This window comes from Tripterygium wilfordii, chromosome 14 (assembly GCF_013401445.1).
Source record: "Tripterygium wilfordii isolate XIE 37 chromosome 14, ASM1340144v1, whole genome shotgun sequence".
NCBI classification, from domain to species: domain Eukaryota; kingdom Viridiplantae; phylum Streptophyta; class Magnoliopsida; order Celastrales; family Celastraceae; genus Tripterygium; species Tripterygium wilfordii.
In genome coordinates this window covers 8,444,064-8,450,761 of record NC_052245.1, presented here as the reverse complement: position 1 = coordinate 8,450,761, position 6,698 = coordinate 8,444,064, and the positions used below count along the sequence as shown (strand labels likewise).

Sequence of the window (6,698 nt, the reverse complement as noted above, 5' to 3'; positions counted from 1 at the left end):
TTCATTCTCTGAACAATTTTGAAACCTCTTCGGCTGAAGCATCCGCTTTGGCCAAAGTGGCCATCTTGGACCGAAGGGTCTAATGGGCCCGAAGTGGCCATCTTGGACCGAAGGGTCTAATTGGGCCGAAGTGGCATATTTTTTAGACTTAGAAAATTTTTCTAAGCTTTGGGGCCGAAGTGGCCTATTTGGACCGAAGGGTCTAATGGGGCCGAAGTGGCCTATTTGGACCGAAGGGTCTAATTGGAGGATTGATTGTGACAACTTCTGGACTGTTGTTTTATTGAACTAATGAAAAAATAACAACTCTTTAAAAATTATTGTTCAATTAAATAAAATATCTACGTAGATTGTCAGCATTCCAAGGACGCATCTTCTTCCCAGGGTTTTCTGGGTCTTCAATTCGGTATGTTCCTTCCTTGAATGCTTCAATTACTTTGTAAGGTCCATCCCATGTCTCCCCTAACTTTCCGGGGTTCTTTCCTGCGGCCTCCTTCTTTCTTAAGACCAGGTCCCCTGGGGTGAATTTCCTTTCTTTGACCCTACGGTTGTAATACCGGGTAGTCCTCTGCTTATACGCAGCAGTTCTGATTCGAGCTTCTTCTCTAACTTCCTCCACCAGGTCTAAATTATTCAAAAGTGCTTCATTATTTTCCTGGATATTGAAGTTGACGATCCTTGTAGTTGGGATTCCAATTTCTACAGGTATCATGGCTTCGGAGCCAAATGCCAGGGAGAAGGGTGTTTCTCCAGTAGAAGTCCGTGCTGTGGTTCGGTAGGACCATAGCACACTCGGTAGTTCTTCCACCCATCTTCCTTTGACACTATCTAGTCTTGTCTTCAAACCTTGGAGGATCACTCGGTTTGTCACTTCGGCTTGCCCATTAGCTTGTGGGTGACTGACCGAAGTGACTCTGAGATCAACCCCCAACTCTTCACATAGCTTCTTCATCTTTCCTCCGACAAATTGTCTGCTGTTATCAACAATAAGGGCCCTTGGTATCCCATATCTACAGACAATAGTTCTCCAGACGAAGTCTATTACCTTATTCTCAGAAATAGTTGCAAGTGGCTCCACTTCTACCCACTTAGTGAAGTAGTCCACGGCTACTATCAAATATGTCCTTTGACCCGATGTTGGTGGGAATGGTCCAAGAAGATCCATACCCCACTGAGCAAATGGACAAGGACTCTGAATGGGCACCATCTGACTAGGAGGAAGGTAGGGTACGTTGGAATGCCTTTGACACTTATCACACTTTTGAACAAGCTTTTTGGCGTCTGACACCATTGTAGGCCAGTAGTATCCACAACGTAGCACCTGATAACTTAATGTTCTTCCCCCTATGTGACTTCCACAAATTCCTTCATGCACTTCCCTTAGGGCATAATCAGCCTCTCTGGGCGCCAAACATCGCAGGTATGGAAGTGTGAAGGACCTTCTGTATAATTCTCCATCAATCAGAGTATATCTTGCTGCCCTTTTCCGGAGACTCCTTGCTTCATTCCTATCCTCAGAAAGTTTCCCTTCAAGTAAGAATTCTCTGATCGGGTCCTTCCAGCTTGGTTCAGCTTCAACCGAAACAACTTCTAGTTCAGCTGAAATACTTGGTTGAGGAAGTACTTCAATTCTGACTGAAGTAGGCCCTTTGGCTGAACAGGCTGAAGCTAATCGTGCAAGGACATCTGCTTTTGCATTTTCCTCCCTAGGTATTCGATTGATCTCTACCTTGGGAATCTTGGCCAATAATTTCGTGACCGCAGCTAAGTACTTGACCATGTTTGAGCCTCTCGCCTCATAGTCTCCCTTCATTTGTTCAGTCACTAGCTGAGAGTCGCTGTTGATCAACAAATTTTTAATTTCAAGTTCGGCAGCAAGTCTCAATCCAGCTAGTACTACTTCGTATTCTGCTTCATTATTTGACGCTTTGAAGTGAAAATGAAGTGCATGTTCAATACATATGCCCCCCGGACCGAAGAGGAGTACTCCAGCTCCGCTACCCTCTTGATTAGAAGAACCATCAACGAAAAGGTTCCATTTTGGGTAGTCCTCTTCGGTCAGTGTTATCATGGTTGGTCGAAGACATTCTACAACAAAATCGGCTAAGGCTTGAGCCTTAATCGCCTGTCTTGGTTTGTATTGAATGTCAAACTCACTCAACTCAATGGGCCACTTTTTCAATCTGCCTGATGTATCCGGTTTTTGAAGTACGTTCTTCAATGGTTGATCAGTCAGAACTACGATAGTATGAGGTAGAAAGTAAGGCCTTAATTTTCAAGCAGCAGTGACCAAGGCTAAAGCAAACTTCTCTGCTTCAGTATAACGAGTGTCAGCATCTATCATGACCTTACTGATGTAATATACTGGCTTCCGTATTTTATCGTCTTCCTGTATAAGGACTGCACTTACTGCATGATCAGTCGTAGCAAGGTACAAGTACAATACCTCTCCTTCTTTTGGACATGTTAGTAGAGGAGGATGTCCGAGGTATTCCTTCAAATCCTCAAATGCCTTCTGACATTCTTCAGTCCATTGAAATTCCTTGGCCTTTTTTAAGGCCTGGAAGAAGGGTCTACACTTATCACCCGACCTAGCGAGGAATCTCCCAAGTGCTGCTGCTCTTCCCGTTAACCTCTGAACCTCTTTCGGAGACTTCGGAGGATCCATCTGAAGAATGGCTTCTACCTTCTCTGGGTTCGCTTCGATTCCTCTCCTAGTGACAAGGAAGCCAAGGAATTTTCCTGAGCTTACTCCAAAGGCGCATTTATCTGGGTTCAGTTCCATTTGAAACTTATCTAAAGTGTTAAACACTTTTTGAAGATCTGAAGGGTGATCTTCCGCCCTTCTACTCTTCACGACCATGTCATCCACATATGCTTCTACTGATTTTCCTATCTGCTCAGCAAAGACATGGTTTATTAACCTTTGATAAGTGGCACCAACATTCTTAATTCCGAAGGGCATAACTTTATAGCAATATGTCCCTTCTGGAGTTATGAATGAGGTGCTCTCCTCATCTCTTAGGTTTATCCTGATATGGTGGTACCCCGAATAAGCATATAAGAAGCTAAGGAGTTCATGGCCCGAAGTTGCATCCACCAATTGATCAATCTTGGGAAGAGGATAGCAGTCCTTAGGACAGGCTTTGTTTAGATCTGTCAAGTCAACGCACATACGCCACTTTCCATTCGCCTTCTTTACCATGACCATATTGGCCAACCAATCTGGATATTACACCTCTCGGATGAAGCCTGCTTCAAGTGACTTCCCCACTTCTTCCTTGATAGCAGCTTGTCTCTCTAGGGTGAAGTTACGCTTCTTCTGTTTGACCGGTTTAGTCCCCGGTATGATGCTCAAACTGTGGGAGATGACTTCCCTACTAATTCCTGGCATTTCGTGCGCACTCCATGCGAAGTTCTTTATGTTAGAGAGGAGGAGCTTGGTTACCTCCTCAGCTAACTTTTTATTTAACAAAGACCCTAGAAATAACTTCTTTTCAGTTCCTTTCTCCATAGTTATTGGAAGAAGTGCTTCAACTGGTGTTGGCTTCAGTATATTCTCTTCTTCCCGAACATCTAAGCTTCCAACTGATATGGATGTCTTCTTCTTGTCCTTCAAGTCCATATAGTACATCATTCGAGCTAACTTCTGATCTCCTCTCGCTTCTCCTATCCCATTAGAAATTGGAAACTTCATTTTGAGATGGTAAGTAGAGACCACCGCCCGAACCTTGTGCAGCAATGGTCTGCCAATGATGGCATTGTAGGGGGATTGAACATCTACTACAAGAAGATCGATCATATGCATAACTGTCCTTGGATAGGTTCCCAGAGTAACAGGTAGGGATATGACTCCCTTGGGAATATGGATTCCCCTGCGAACCCATATAAAGGAACCGAAAAGTTCTTCAATTTTTCGTCTAAGATCTTCATCTCTTTGAAGGCGTGATAGAATAAGATATCTGCAGCACTTCCATTATCCACCAGAACCTTTTTCACCGTGAAGTTGGCGATGACTGCTTCTACAACTAGGGCATCATCATGTGGATCCTGGATATCTTCAGCATCTTTTTCTGAAAAAGTAATTTTTTCTTCATCCCTTCTTGGCTTCTTTCTTTCCTTACTTACTTCATTTATTCGAGCATAAGCCCTTCTTGCTGAGGAGCTTTCTCCCCCTGCGGCCAGACCTCCTACAATAACTCCAATTGTCCCAGCATTCCCCCTTTGGTGACGAGGAGACCTATCCCTTCTTCTTTGTCTCCTTCGGTCGTTATCCCTATCATCACTATCGGTTCTTCTCCTCTTTTGTTCTCTATCTGAAGTGAACTGCTTCAGGTAGCCTCTCCTAATGAGGTCTTCAATCTCATCCTTGAGATGCCTATATTCTTCAGTGTCATGACCATGATCCCTATGGAACAAACAATACTTATCTGAAGTACGCTTTTCTGCCGGGGCCCTCATTTTCTTAGGCCACTTCAATATATCCCTATTACTTATTTCAGGAAGGATATTATGCAATGAATTATTAAGAGGAGTATAGGAACTATAGCGAGGGACTGGTGATCGTACTATATTTTACATATTTTTTATATCTCAATTTACACTTATTTTTGTCTCTTTTATTGGAATGAACATGAATATTGCATAATTTGTCTTGATTTGATTCTCAGATTTTTGGGCAAAATATGGTGTAAAGGGCCTAATTTAATTATTAGAGTCCATAAGTCAAAGCTTACATAGCCCATGCTTGAAACACATCTCTTAGACCCATGAAGGAAACATGGCGGCTAGTTTTGCAACTAGGAGAAAGCAAGGCACGTAAAAATCAAGCAAGGAAAGAAAAAGAAGGAAATCAAGACAAATAAGCAAATAGGAGAACAAAAAGGAGTCAAAGACCAATTGTATGCAAAATTAGAGCTGTGCGTGGGACCCGGTGAAACCAAAGGAGAATGAAAACCAAAAAATTGCACATGAATTGAACAGGAAACAGAACGAAGAGCAATTGAAGGAAATCCAACTAGAATTTGGAATGCAGTTTGAAGGAAGGTTTTTAGTGTATAAATAGGAGGTCATGGCAGTGCAATAAGACACGAATTGGAATGCCACATTCTCTAGCTTTTGTTCTTGTTCTTGTCTCTAGTTTTCTCTTTCTTTTTGTTCTTGGTTCATGATGTTCTTATATTTAGTTTCCTTGTGTTCTTATAACATGAGTAGCTAAACTTCTTTGCTAGGGCTTGATGTAGCCTAGTATGATTATTGCAAGTATTTGAATTAATTGAATGCATAATTTTGGTTCATGAGTCTTGTCTTTAATTTCTATGCTTATAATCTATTGTTTGTTTGGTTGATTGGCCACCAATTGAATGCTCAATTAGATTCATCTAGCTAGGACTAAGGAACGAACCGAATTCACGTGTCTTAGTGGAACTGGAATTAAGGAAATCAATTGTCGACTGCCATGAACAAGGTTTAGGGGATTGATTGGTTGTTATAGTTCGTTAGATTGTAATGAGTTGTTAGCCTTGGGTTAAAAACTGCGAACCGAACAGGATTAATCCATTGTTAATAATATTTGTTGGCACCGTGAACGAACGAACCAACATATTTAAGAAAGAATCAACCCTTGAATCAGAACCATAATTGTGTGTTTGTTAATTGGATGCTTGTGATAGGATTACTAGGTGAAATCATTGCCCTAGTGTTCTTCTCTTATTGGATACAAAATCTGAATTTTATTTCTTTGTTTTTATTATATTTTATTTACATCAATCATTCTCCCTTTTTTCCCCAAATCTCAATCATTCATCAAGTTAGGTACATTAATTAGATTAACTAGTCTCCGTGGGATCGACCTCGTACTTGCATACACTGTACTATTCGTAGACTCTTGTGCACTTGCGAGAATTATTACATCAAGTTTTTGGCGCCGTTGCCAAGGACTAGTTTTAATTTAATTGTGTACTTAGCTTTCCTTTTCTTTTAATTTTTTTTATTTTTCAGGTTGTAAGTAATGGCGGTGGTTATGCAAGCTGAAACAATGGGTGATCTTGACATCCCCACTATTCCGGAATCTCCATCTTGCATCGTACTTCCGACGGCAGCTAGAAACTACGAGCTTAAGACCATACACTTTAACATGATGCCTTCTTTTCATGGTCTAAGTTCGGAAGATCCACTTAGTCACATTCGTGAAATTTTTAATATGGTTTCTAGCATGTCATTGTCTACAGGAGTTACTGAGGAACACTTGAGGTTGAAGATCTTCCCTTACACTATGAAGGACAAAGCAAGGACATGGCTCAACAGTTTGAGACCGGGTTCATTGACGACATGGACTGAGGTACAAAATAAATTTTTAGAAAAATTTTTCTCAACTCAGAAAACTGATGCTCTCAGGGACAAAATCATGCAATTCGAACAACAACTTGATGAGTCATTTTCTGAGGCGTGGGAGAGGTTTAATAACCTGTTAACTCAGTGTCCCCATCATGCTTTGCTTTTATTAGTGTTGATGCATATTTTCTACAAGGCCCACTGACAGTTTATAGCAAAGCTGCAGTTAATAATTATGCAGGGGGATCGATTAGGAATATGACTCCAACCGAATGTCAAACTTTATTTGAGAGACTTGCTATTGAGACACAACATTCGGAAGTAAGAGGTAAGCGAGCAGGTGTGTATGAAATTTCCAATTTTGA

General features: G+C 41.4%; 1 non-coding gene across 1 annotated transcript; it reads right to left on the bottom strand.

Moving 5' to 3' along the window:
* Positions 1–6,388: 6,388 nt before the first annotated feature.
* On the bottom strand, positions 6,389–6,495 carry LOC120015797. The gene has a single exon (XR_005471818.1). It is a non-coding gene; the product is annotated as a small nucleolar RNA R71 (small nucleolar RNA).
* Between the last annotated feature and the right edge of the window lie 203 nt (positions 6,496–6,698).